This window comes from Geotrypetes seraphini, chromosome 9 (assembly GCF_902459505.1).
Source record: "Geotrypetes seraphini chromosome 9, aGeoSer1.1, whole genome shotgun sequence".
Lineage (NCBI taxonomy): Eukaryota > Metazoa > Chordata > Amphibia > Gymnophiona > Dermophiidae > Geotrypetes > Geotrypetes seraphini.
Window position 1 is genome coordinate 23,845,974 of NC_047092.1, and position 14,639 is coordinate 23,860,612.

Below are 14,639 nucleotides of genomic sequence, written 5' to 3' on the forward strand. Positions count from 1 at the left end.
TCCACAATAGTAAATTTAACTTTGCATGAATTTCCACTATTGTGTTCAATTCTAATATGATGTGTGAGCATGCTAGAATGTCCAGGCTTTATCTACTTTTGGCCATTCAAGAGTTAAGTTTAACTTAATCATCAAACAGCTTTTCCTCAATCTGTCTGACCTCTATTTTCTCCCCAGGACATTAATAACACTGATTCACTGTTTTGATTTCTTCAGTGCTATAGTAAATTTACAAAGATCAGCCAGAACCAAGGAACTGGCCCACAGGAAATCATCTAGACCAACTTATCTCTTCCATCCTGCAGACTCTTACCAGTCAAGCATTACCTTGTACGAGTTTAAGCCCCATAACCCATTACAAACTTTAAGGATTAGCACATAGAACTGTGACATTCTTATCTATGAGCAAACCTCTCCTAGACCCTGGAGTCGGCCTCCTCCAGGTATTCACCAGTCAAGCACTACTGAACACATTAAATCAAAACTTAACACTTTTCCTATTAGTTCAGCTCCTTAATCTTCCCATTTTGGATTTTAATTCTGCCATGCTTCTTGTTGTTCTTCACATGCAGGATTTGCCATAGGTTTCTAATTCTTTTCCATTATCAGCACTGCACGTTATTGTTATGGGGAATTGATTTGGAACTCTGAAAACGTTAGTAGATCTCTTATTCATAGAGTTTAGTCAAATAAAAATCCTACTTGAAAATGCAGCTCACGGGCTCTGTATATCTTTGAAAAATTGTATTAATCCTCTTTATGCTGCCTTATAGTACAGCCCTTGCCAGAATTATCTAATGCAGTGCTTCCCAAGCCTGTCCCCACTCCAGCCAATTGGGTTTTCCGGATATCTGCAAGGAATATGTAATAGAGGCAGTGCATGGAACTCCTATCAAATGTATATGCGTTATCCCAAAACTCAACTGTCTAGCAGTTGCCCAGAACAGGTTTGGGAACCAGTAGTAGTCTCCAAACAAAGCAAATCCTCACTCAACAGGAAAAGATGCAAAAAAAAGAGTAAACCACCTTGTACTTTCTTCTTATGTCTTTATTGAAATTTCTTCATATATTCAAGAATTCTTGCTCCAAGCTATACTGCCCGACGGGACCCATTTCGCCAACAATGGCTTTTTCAAGGGTTCCAGCAGGGAGCACTATACAATATAAAATACACATATTATAGTTTACAATATATACAAAATAAATTGTTATAACATAATTTCCTGAAAAATACTGTATTTTAACTTTAATTAATCTCTAAATCTATGTGTATATACATACTAAATTTATCAATTGTTAAATTATTGAATTATTATCAAGTTCATCCTGACTCAAAAAATACCTCAGATATTAATACCTTTGAGAATAATTGCATACAATAGAAGATATAATAAATAATATAAATATTGAATGATATATAAATATCCAATGGATACCAATCCAGTCAAAATAAATAACCAACCAGTCTAAAAAATAATCAAAAATTAAGAATTTGGCTATAAAAATCAGCATTGAATAAATCATGATCATAAACCCAATTATACTGTATAATAACTTTATATATATTAAAAATATATTATAAATACTCTTTTAAAATTGTTATAATAATCTTTACAATAATAAATATATATATAAATTTATTATATAAATTTATTAGAAATGTATTATAAATACAATCTATATAAAAATATATAATAGTTTCTACACAGTAATAAATATATATATATAGATTCATAAATAGATAAAAATACTGTGCTAATTCATTTATAAGTAAATAAATTTGTTAAATTAAATTATAATAAATAAATATAACAAGAAAAGTGTTTAAAAAATTAATCATAAATAAGTGAAATAATAAATACATAATTCTTAATACTTATTTCGTGAACAACCACCTGTGTTTAATTATAGAAATTAATTAATTATTTTTTTAAAAATTTTTAATTGTTCAATTAATTTTTTAAAAAAATATTATGTCCATTGCTGACTATTATTGATAAATTATTAACCTTTTTATATAAATTTATAATCTCCCATATTAAAGTAATTGCTAATACAACGTAATTAATTTTAAGATATAGTAAAACTTTTATTGAAAATAAAACCTGGTAATCATTTATTAAAATTAAATTCATCTAATTGGAATAAAAACTATTGATCATTCAATAAAATTAACTTAATTGATGAAGGCTTAACAATACGTACTAAATTACAACTGCCACTGGACTATGTAAAGCGGACGTTTGTCTCAAAGAATAAACTGATGCAACTCATTAAAGGGTTAACAAAGCCACTTTAGTTAATTCATAAAGATAACATTAAATAACCGGTAAAACGCTACTCGTGTCTGCTTAAAAAGCGTAATATTAATGGTATAACTATTTCTCTTAAAATCGTACGGTATAAAGTGAGTAAAACTCATAAACGGGCTTACAGATAATAAATGAAAAACCCGTTACAGAGCAAAGCTCGCTTTTTAATTACATGACAAACCAGGGAGACGGCTTAATCGTAACTAAAAACTATACTTCTGTTAACTCTTGAAAGGGAGCAATGAGGTCTCTTACTGATTCTATAGCATTCTGAACAAACCTACAGCGATAAAATGTTATATTTAAAGTTACAAACCTTATTTTGGCTACCTCATAGTTCCAGGGCAGGAGCGTACCGCAGCCATATTGTTTTGGCTTATATAGTCGCAAACGCATGCGCTGATCTGTGGAAACATACCACGTGGTCTTCGATTTAGATCAGCACATGTGCAAGCTACAGAGACTAAATTGTATTACAAAACCTACATTAAACACAAATATATTCTGGAATAATTTAAAAAAATAATGAAAAGTAATAAAAAGAAAAAGAAGAGGAAAATACTTTTCATGTTAGTATATGTATAACGACTGGGTGCCAATAAACAAATCATTGAAAAGGTATAAAAGCCGCTTGAAGTATAGAAATACCAAACTGAAGGATTCAAAGACTATTAAAAAGACTATAATGTTAGAAAAAAGGTTTCCAATCTATAAAGCTGTTTAATCCTGCAGGTTCAACGGATCCTAATTTAAAAATCCATTCGCTCTCTTTTTGTGATAACTTCTTTTTTCTATTTCCTCCTCTCTTGTCTTCTCTTACATGGTCTATCGCTAAATATTTAAGATCTTCAAATTTATGTTGATGAACTATGCAATGTTCTACAAGTGGCTCCGATGTAATAGAACATTTAATATTAGATTTATGCTCTTGAATGCTCTAGTGGTCATCCCAACATATATTTTGTTGCAGGGACAGAATATAATATATATGATGAAAGTTGATCTACAGTTCAAAAAATGATTTATCTTATATTCTTTATTATCTATAGGATTACTCCAAGTTTTAGTTTGTATACTCATTTTACAGATGTTACAGGAAAGCTGCTTCAATGTGTGGACCTACTCATGTTGGAAACGGGATGTGTTCTCTCCATGGCGTAGACAGTCTATAGAACTATACATGTGGAAGGTAATATGTGTGAAGGTCATGCAGCACCTATGGGTCAGATGCACAAGCAAATATTAATGAATGGCAATTAACATCAATAAATTTCAAGTTTATTTGGTTTTTATATACCACCCATCAAGATTATCTAAGCGATTAGCACTTAATTAGCACTCGGTTATTGATGTCATTGACCACATTAAACTATTAAATTCTATGTGTATCTTGGGCACAAGCACAAAAACACCTTTTAATAAAATTGCCTTTGTATTCTCTATTTTGCAAAGGCCTTAAGTGGTGGCCAGCTGACCACCGATGGTAACTTAAACCCAGATATTCAATGCTGGGCTTTATCTGGGCCCTGGTAATGATACGAGGGTGAATGAAAAATTAAAGGCAATCGTTAAATTACACGATAACTGGAACAGAGCTAGCGAAATACAACATATGTACTTGTACATTGCCTGTTGGATAGTTTGTCCACGCACAGTGCAGGGCTCGGCCTTTAGTTGTGTGGCAGCCATGAGGTCAGAAACATGGGTGCGCCATTGCAAGATTGCACCATCGAAGAACGGTGTGCAGTAGTACACTTTCTTTGGGCAGAGGGATTGAATTCTGTGGAAATTTTTATGAGTGGGTAAAAAGGTTTAAAGTGAGAAGAACAGGTGCAACCGATAAAGATTGTTCTAGTCACCCATCAACATCACGTACATAAGAGCATATTGACAGGGCCGATGCCTTGATTAGAGAGGACCAACAGATAAGTGTCTCAATTGACTGCAAATTTGGATATCAGCTATGGATCTGCATTTGTCATAATGCATGGTGTTTGTTTATTTTGTATTTTTATACACTTCTCCCTCCATATTCGCGGTTTCAGCAATTGCGGTTTCGATTATTCATGGTTTTTAGCTTGCTGGCTCCTCTCCCCAAATTACGTCAGCTTGCAAAGAGAAATATATGATTCCAAGCATTTACAGAGAAAATTGCTGATTCCCAGCACTTTCTTCATCGTGTTTTGCCTCTCTTTCAGGAACAGGCCAGGTCACCCACCACATTATTCGCGGTTCTACCATATCAACGATGGTTTTTTTTTAATAGAAAACAGCGAACAACACATGAAAAAGTTATTCATGATTTTTCTGTATTCACGGGTTTGTTAATCCCCTATCACAGTGAATACGGAGGGAGAAGTGTACCGCTCTTCGATAGGTCAGTGCGGTGTACATCCAATTAAAAGGAAAAAAAACGACAAATATTCACGACAGAAAGATAAAATGAAAAAATAAAATAGATTAAAAAAAAAAAAAAAAAGATGACTTGGGATACAGGAAAGTCTGCTTACTGATCTGCACAAGCAACAGCGCGTGGAGGTTGTGACCCAGTTCTTGAGACAGTATGAAGAAGATCCGAGAATTCTAGAGAGAATTGTCACCGGTGACGAGACATGATAGATCATGAATGAAGTAAAGGAAGCGGTGATCACCTGGCTTTGGGAGCAACCAAAAAAACTTCTCTGCAGGAATGCAGAAGCTAGTTGAACCATCCATCAAATTTGTCGTCTTGCATGGGGACTATGTGGAAAAGTGATATGTTCAATTGCTCACAGTTACTTCTATTAACCCTTTCAGGACCATAAGGATCGTAGGCCAATTTTTGTGGTTTTGACGACATTTTTATGGTAAAAAGGGCTTGCAGATGCCAAAATATAGATTTTTTTTTGTGAAATATCATTATATTTTTTTTAAAAAAATCACACTTCTGGCTTATGGACAGTGTGGCAAGTGAATCTTCTCGTCAACCTGGCAACGACGCTAATGAATGAATGTCGGAACCAGTTTGTTTACATAAAGGCAGTATCATATGGAATCCGTACATATCAAATTTAGAACTGTAGACTATCCCAATCAAAATTTATAGGATTTTAAAGTTATGGGACAAATATGTCCCTTGGTCCTGAAAGGGTTAAAGCCGTTAAATGTATTTTGCCTTTACTTTTTGATTTACCCTCGTATCTAGGGCTGGAAGTTCTTCCAGCATGGCCAATATTCAATGTTGCACCCACATAAGTAACAGCTAGAGTTAGGACTGCCTTTTCTGTGGTCCTATATGCCTGGTTAGCTATACGGTCACCAGCATAGAATATCATCGGTGCTCCTATAACTCCTGGCTCATTGACAACTCCCCCCCCCCCCCGACACTGCCCCTTGATCCAGCAGGTGTCACAATGATCTCACTGGATTTTAAGCAGCATGGTATGGAAAAGTGCTACTGAAAATCCAGGGATGACCTTCTCACTGTAATTTAACGGGGATGGAACATCTCCTGCCTAGTTAAACCGTTCTGAATATTGACTACATCGATAAACACAATGGCAAAAGAGGTGACTGAAGCCCTCATAAATAGCATATCATTGATCATGGCTAATTTGCATACATGTAAATCCCTTCACAAGCACGACTTCAACCCTCCAAACATCCCATTGTAGCATGACATTATGATCTCTCTCCTATTCCGATTTATGAACGCAGGCCAGGACTGTGTGTATCACTCGGATAGTAAATCAAATGAATTCTACCAAATACTAGCCCCGTTCGGTCTGCGATTAAAGGAGAAAAATATTTTAGCTATAAAAGAGATGGACAGATGGAATGAAGTCCGGTTACTGAACAAAATTGCTCTTTAAATCAGGTTTGGCTATTAACCAGGAAAAAAAGCATTTTCAGCTGCTGGCTCCGGTTTTCAGGAGATATAAGATGCACAGAATGAGCCACACTGTATCTTGTACATCTTATTGTGTCTGAAACACTCAATTGTTGTGCACAAGGCATAATTGTATAGTACCGAGCACTGCAGGGCATCAGTCCAATTTGTACCAGCCTGTAGTGATGCCAGAGTCTGTAAGAAAATTACTAACATTGCTACCAGTCAGGAAATAGAAACCAGCTTTAGAAGCAATCCACTTTGATTCCTTATCTCCCAAACGCAGGAAATTAAGAAACAATCGTGAAACAATTGGAAAGAATAGCACTGGAAGCAATTTGGGTCTGTTCTGTTGTTCAGTGTTCACCCAATTAGAGAATAGATTTAGGACCAGACGCTCTGTGCATTTGTCTCAAAGCCATAAAAATAAGAGAAACCTTTTCATGCAGCTGGACACTAGAGCTTAATAGCTGAAGCTAGCGATTTAAGGATAACATTAACAATGTCATGTGGTAGCTGGGTAAAACAAGATAAAAATCGAGGCCTCAAACATTAATGGCATGGTTTTCCTCTTTAGGATTTGGCTAAGTATGACCTTGAACTGGATTAAGGGTGCAATTCTGTAAAAGGCACCCAATGGAACACCATATAATTATCGCCAAAAATCATGGCACCAAGAGGGATTCTATAGGCGAACTTATGCATCCTTTCATGCTTTAAGCAGGGACTTCAGACTTTTACTTTTAATGATGCTTTTAATGGCTGTTTGATCTAATATTTTATTCCTGCCTTCAACCCTTTGGACAGAGGGGAAGATTGGCTCAGCACAGGAATTGATCTAGAATCTTTAATTTTTTCATCTTCCTCTTCACCTATGGACATTTGTATTTTCTTTTATTTATGTATATATGGAGTTCTTGCATAACTGTCACACTGGCCCCCCCACCCCCCCACACACGCTTGTTTTTTGTGAAACTGAGCATGTGCACAAGGGAGGCCTGCCTCCAATGGGTGCTCAATTTTTGCATATGCATGGGGGGGAGCCCTCTCTTGTGCTTGCTCAGTTTCCCCAAAATGCAAGCATGTGTGTGTGTGTGTGGGGGGGGGGGGGGTGTTTGGCTGGCGTGGTGGCCTAGGAAAAGTGCCACCAATTGCCTGGCTTTGCAAGGAGGAGGGCTTCCACTGGTGGGGCTTGGGATCCCTCGCCAATTCAAATATGTGGATATGGGTGTGGTTATAGGTATGAGTAGGGTAAAATTTGGTGCCCCACCTTAGACTCAGCACCTCCCAAATCTGAGGTCTGGCTACCCGCCTGTTTACATCCTTTTTGAAGGAATTCACTCAAGATGGTATACAGCAAGAATAAGTCAAACAGCAATAGACAATTACAGCAGTACAAAAATATTCAAATTGCAATCCAAAGTATGGCATAGGATGCTCCATTACAATGTATTAAACACCATTTTAATGGACAACATAGGATGCAAGTAAAGATGGAATATATAGATAGACAAGATGGAGTAACAGGAATAACCAAACATGAGAACTAATTTAAAGAAATTGTCACATGACGTCAAAAAGATGCTCGCGTATTATCTCAGCTAGGATAGAAGTCGGAACCATTTGTATAAGTGTATTTACAGAGTAGCACTTCAGCAGAATTTTTCAGCATTCACACGCGTGTCTATACATATAAATGCATATATGCCAATATTAGACCCGCCCCCCCAGGCCCACCCAGTTCACCCATCCCTGCCCTGTTATGCCCCAGTCTTGCCCCCCCACCCTGTTGCCTGCTCTCATCAGGCAGGAGGACATCCTCGCAGGTACAGATGCAACGCAATGATGCCATGTGCGCGTGATTTCGAGGAAGCTTTTCAAAACCCAGACAAAGTGCCGGGTTTTGAAAAGCCATCTGGACCCCCCAGACATGTCCTCAAAAAGGAGGACATATCCGGGAAAATCTGGATATCTGATAACCCTAGCCAATATTCCAATCATTTATATGTATTAATCAGTGAATAATTATATTAGCACACAGTTATAGAATTACCCCTTTCATGAACAGAGGGCTTCATTTGCGAGCTTGTAGCTGTTAAGACGAGGAGGAGAGTGTGACGCAGTGGTTAAAGCTACAGCCTCAGCATCCTGAGGTTAAGGGTTCAAACCCTGCACTGCTCTTTGTGACCCTGGGCAGGTCACTTAATACTCCACTGCCCCAGGTACATTAGATAGATTGTGAATCCACCAGGACAGACAGAAAAAAAATGCTTGAGTACCTAAATAAATATAAATTCATGTAAACCGTTCTGAGCCTCCCGGGGAGAAGAGTATAGAAAATTGAATAAATAAATAGTGTGAAGAGTTTCAGCCTCTGATAACCAGAGCTGCTATTGTGACATCATAATGCCTCATTCCACCAATGCCTAAGAGCCAGCCTCATCAGTGATGTCACAATGGCTTCCTTGATTGTCCTATACTTGGCTCACTTTTACTACATTTTGACTTCTAGAGTGGTGCATTGGTTAAAGCTACAGCCTCAGCACCCTGAGGTTGTGGGATCAAACCCTGTGCTGCTCCTTGTGACCCTGGGCAAGTCACTTAATCCCCCCATTGCCCCAGGAACATTAGATAGATTGTGAGTCCACCAGGACAGACAGGGGAAAATGCTTCAGTGTCTGAATAAATTCATTTTAAACCATTCTGAGCTCCCCTGGGTGAACAGTATAGAAAATTGAGTAAATAAATAGTGTGAAGAGTTTCAGCCTCTGATAACCAGAGCTGGTATTGTGATGTCATAATGCCTCATTCCACCAATGCCTAAGAGCCAACCTCATCAGTGATGTCACAATGGATTGATTGTCCTATACTTGGCAAGTCATTTAATCCTCTACTGCCCCAGGTACATTAGATAAATTGTGAGCCTACCAGGACAGATAGGAAAAATGCTTGAAGTACCTGTATGTAAACTGCTTTGAGTGTGGTTGTAAAACTACAAAAAAAAAAAGGCAGTATACAAGTCCCAACTGTTTTCTCTTAAATTGTATTTTCTCGTTGTCAGATCAGAAAGACTTGAATCCAGCTGGTCTACAACAGAACTGCACTTTTGCTAATACATAAGAAGTCATCAGGTCATATTGCTTCTGTTTTGGCTGCTCTTTCTTTCTTTTCTTTTTTTTTAATCTTTAAGTTTCAAACAATCATAATGCACAACAATTATGCACACAAATAATAGTACAACAAAAGCACTTTGAACTAATAAATGTACCTAACAATCACTTTAACCCTCACACTCCCAAATTAATAATCAACTACAAATAATCAGCTTAAAATAATCCTGTGAATCCTCCCTTCCCCCTGGATGTGTATAATGAAATCACCAAAAATAAGATCAATCCGTACAATAACTTATCAAAGGCTCCCAAACCCTCAAAATTTTTTTATAATTACCCCGTTGTACAGTCAACATCCACTCCATTTTAAAAAATGACACAAAGATTCCCACCAAAAACTGTAACTCAACCTGTCCCAGTTTTTCCCATTTCTCAAAATCAGTTGTATAGCAACCCCTATCATTATAAAAAGAAGTTTATTATTGTGAGATGAAATTAGACTTTTAGCTCTCATCATTGTACCAAATAACACCATGTTATGGCTGCTCTTTACCGGTTGCCCGTCGAGTATTGGGTTCTATGTCTAGGGTTTCAAGCCTTATTTTCAGAGGGGTCTTGATACTGCTTCTGGCATATAAGCCTTTGAAGAGTTTGAGTCATCCCAGTAATCTCTGCTCCTTCTGCCGGATGATGTAACACTTCAGTGTATTCTTTGCAGACATTTGCAGCTCTTGACCCCAAGCTCTAAAAGGCGATGCCAGTAGACTTGCGATGAAGTCACAAAAACCCAAAAATAATGGAAGGTGAAAAAATCAATACAAAAACGAGAACCTCCCAAACCCCAAGAGCACTAGACAAGGGGGAGAGACAAGAGCGGGAGCGGCAGAGCTACACACCACAATCTATAAATTATAATTATAAATACACGGGAGAGCCCTCAGTCACACAGCCACCCACTGGAACTCCCAGTGGTACAGGCTGTCACTTGGCTTACACCCAGAAGAGTGTTAACTGTGAAACATCCCCGGGCTCTACTCCGTGTTTTTTATGATAAAGTGCACCCAACAGTGCTAAGTGTGAAAAAAGATATAAATAAATAAAAAAAACACACTCTACCATTCCCGTTGGACGAACAATATCTCTGCTGGCTGTTTGTTTCCACGGAGAAGCTAAGTACAGTACTTCCTGTTGGTATTTTTTGCTCTGCTGGACTTGGACGTTTGATGTTTTGGGCCCCTGGACAAGGGATAGAGACAATTGTAGTGAATGGTAGAGTGTTTTTTTTTTATTTATTTATATCTTTTTTCACACTTAGCACTGTTGGGTGCACTTTATCATAAAAAACACGGAGTAGAGCCCGGGGATGTTTCACAGTTAACACTCTTCTGGGTGTAAGCCAAGTGACAGCCTGTACCACTGGGAGTTCCAGTGGGTGGCTGTGTGACTGAGGGCTCTCCCGTGTATTTATAATTATAATTTACAGATTGTGGGGTGTAGCTCTGCCGCTCCCGCTCTTGTCTCTCCCCCTTGTCTAGTTACAGCTCTTGAGGTTTGGGAGGTTCTCGTTTTTGTACTGAGTAGACTTGCGATGGCATTACGCAACATTAAAGAGGGCGTTTAAAGCGTGGATTTTTAGACAGTCAATTGGTAGTTGAGCTAACGTGGGTATTTTTTTTAGCTTTGAGAGTTTATGGGGTCGGGAGTTGGAATGGGAGGGTAGGAATTTTTGGTTATATTGAAAGATTTATAAATTAGACCCTGAGGGTAATTCTGTAAGTTTGCCATTAATAGGCCCCCAGAGGGCATGTAATTATTCTATAAAGAAAAGTAGGCGTCTGTTTCCCTGTATATAATATTATCTTAATAGGGGATATGTACTTCTTCACCATTCACCAAGGGGAGAGTGTGGCACAGTGGTTAAATCTACAGCCTAAGCACCCTAAGGTTGTGGGTTCAAAACCATGCTGCTCCTTGTGACTCTGGGCAAGGCACTTAATTCCCCCATTGCCCCAGGTACATTAGATAGATTGTAAGCCTGCTGGGACAGACTAGTGGTCCATTGTGCCCAGCAGTCTGCTCATGTGGTGGCCCTTAGGTCAAAGACCAGTGCCCTGAGACTAGCCTTACCTGCGTAAGTTCTGGTTCAGCAGGAACTTGTCTAACTTTGTCTTGAATCCCTGGAGGGTATTTTCCCCTATTATAGCCTCTGGAAGAGCGTTCCAGTTTTCTACCACTCTCTGGGTGAAGAAGAACTTCCTTACATTTGTACGGAATCTATCCCCTTTTAACATTAGAGAGTGCCTTCTTGTTCTCTCCACCTTGGAGAGGGTGAACAATCTCTCCTTCTCTACTAAATCTATTCCCTTCATTATCTTGAATGTTTCGATCATGTCCCCTCTGAGTCTCCTCTTTTCAAGGGAGAAGAAGCCCAGTTTCTCTAGCCTCTCACTGTATGGCAACTCCTTCAATCCCTTAACCATTTTTGTCGCTCTTCTCTGGACCCTTTCAAGTAGTACTATGTCCTTTTTCATGTACGGCGACCAGTGTTGGATGCAGTATTCCAGGTGGGGGCGCACCATGGCCCGGTACAGCGGCATGATAACCTTCTCCGATCTGTTTGTGATCCCCTTCTTAATCATTCCTAGCATTCTATTTGCCCTTTTCGCCGCTACTGTTCATTGTGCAGACGGCTTCATTGACTTATGTATGAGTACTCCCATATCTCTTTCCTGGGGGTTCACTCCAAGTACTGCACCGGGAATGTAACTGTGTCCAGTCCTGGTCGCCGTACCTCAAGAAGGACATGGCGGTACTTGAGGGAGTCCAGAGAAGAGCAACTAAACTGATAAAGGGTATGGAAAACCTCCCATATACTGACAGACTGAAAAAGCTGGGACTGTTCTCCCTGGAAAAGCGGAGACTTAGAGGAGACATGATAGAAACCTTCAAGATCCTAAAGGGTATAGAAAAGGTAGACAGGGACAGATTTTTCAGATTATGGGGAACCACAAGTACAAGGGGGCACTCGGAGAAATTAAAAGGGGACAGGTTTAGAACAAATGCCAGAAAGTTCTTTTTCACCCAGAGGGTGGTGGATACATGGAATGCGCTTCCGGAGGCTGTGATAGGCCGGAGCACATTACAAGGCTTCAAAGAAGGTTTGGATAGGTTCCTGGAGGATAAAGGAATTGAGGGGTACAGATAGGAGTAGAGGTAGGTTAAGGGATAGTCTGAGACCACTGCTCAGGCAATGGGCCTGATGGGCTGCCGCGGGAGCGGACCGCTGGGCAAGATGGACCTCTGGTCTGCCTCAGTGGAGGCAATTTCTTATGTTCTTATGATTTTTGTTACCAACATGTATCACCTTGCACTTATCCATGTTGAACCTCATTTGCCATTTCGCAGCCCATTCCTCGAGCGTGTTTGTCTCGTTGCAGGTCTTCGCAATCCTTCTGTGTCCTCACTGCTCTGAATAACTTTGTAACGTCCGCAAATTTAATCACCTCACTCGTCGTACCAATTTCCAGGTTGTTTATAAATATGTTGAAGAGTACGGGCCCAAGCACCGAACCCTGTGGCACTCCACTCGTGACACTTCTCCAGTCCGAGTATTGTCCATTTACTCCCACTCTCTGTTTCCTATCCGCCAACCAATTTTTAATCCACATGAGTATATCACCCTGGATTCCATGGCTTGCAATAAATTCATGTAAACCATTCTGAGCTCCCTGAGAACAGTATAGAAAATTAAATAAATAGTGTGAAAAGTTACAGCCTCTGATAACCAGAGCTGGTATTGTGATGTCAAAATGCCTCATTCCACCAATGCCTAAGAGCCAACCTCATCAGTTATGTCACAATGACTTGATTGTCCTATACTTGGCTCACTTTTACTACATTTTGATTTCTAGAGTGGTGCAGTGGTTAAAGCTACAGCCTCAGCACCCTGTGGTTGTGAATTCAAACCCACGTTGCTCCTTGTGACCCTGGGCAGGACACCTGATCCCCCAGGTACATTAGATAGATTGTGTAAAGTCTACCTGCAGGGAAAAATGCTTGAGTATCTGAATAATTTCATGTAAACTGTTCAGAGCTCCCCTGGGAAAACAATATAGAAAAGCGGTCTCAAACTCAAACCCTTTGCAGGGCCACATTTTGGATTTGTAGGTACTTGGAGGGCCACAGAAAAAAAATAGCTGAAATTATCAGAAGCAATTAAGGAAAGATGTATAAACTTTAAAGAGTTTTACTTCATGCAAAATTGTGATTTAGATTCTAAAGATTTTCGTGTAGTCCTCTAGGCTTTTTTTGTAGAGGGGAGAATCAATATCCGACTTCTGCCTGGAAAACTTGTGCCTTAAGTGTCCGGTGGTTGCCTCCGCAACCGCCTTCAACTCTCACCTCCTCCAGCACCGGACATAATCACCATCTTACATCAAGCAGTCACCGCCAGGAGAGGTGCCGAATTTCATGAGATTATGTACACACACAAGCTGCACTGCCTCCAATGGTTACCTTACGTTCTGGAACGTTCTGGAACGTTAGCCGCCTCACAAGTGCTTTCCTGTATCTGTATGTGATTGTCCTCTCCACTCCACCTCACAGTCCAGAACAATGGCAACATACTGAGGGCCTCAAAATAGTACCTGGTGGGCTGCGAGTTTGAGACCACTGGTATAGAAGATTGAATAAATACCTAAAATCATAAGAGCTGGTGTAAATACTTGTGCCTAAGTCCCAGTGCTGTTGCATGCAAATGTATGCCCTGTCCATGCTCTACCCAGAGGCTGCTACAGTGTTTCCACAAATAATTGGGTTCTTTTATGAAGATGCAGTAAAAAGTGGCCTTTGCATGCCCTTACGTCAATCTTTCCTGCACACTAAGGTCATTTTTAGCACAGTCAGAAAATGGCTGATTTTCCACTTTCCAAATTAATGGCCATGGGCTAATGTTACTTTTTTACCAAAAAATACCCACAACAAAAGAATAACAAAAATATAACCAAGAAAAATTATTTCTGTGTATTGAAAAGGAGCTATCGATACTCAATAGAAATATTATGATAATTGACCACAAGGAAACAGCATGAATCTCACCTTCAAATAATAATAAAATAAAATAAAAAATATTGTGAGTGTAATGAGGGCCCTCAGTTTGCAAAACTCATAGGAACAACAGTCCCATTAATTAAGAATTGTTTAATAGACCTAAACCTGTGACGGTAACAAGGCTTAGAATATATGAGATACATATTTCTTTTTAAAATTCAAACTCCTGAGGCAGGCCATGATGGCCGAAACACGTTATGTGTCGAGTCTTGATCACAATAAAGGGACTGAGCATCA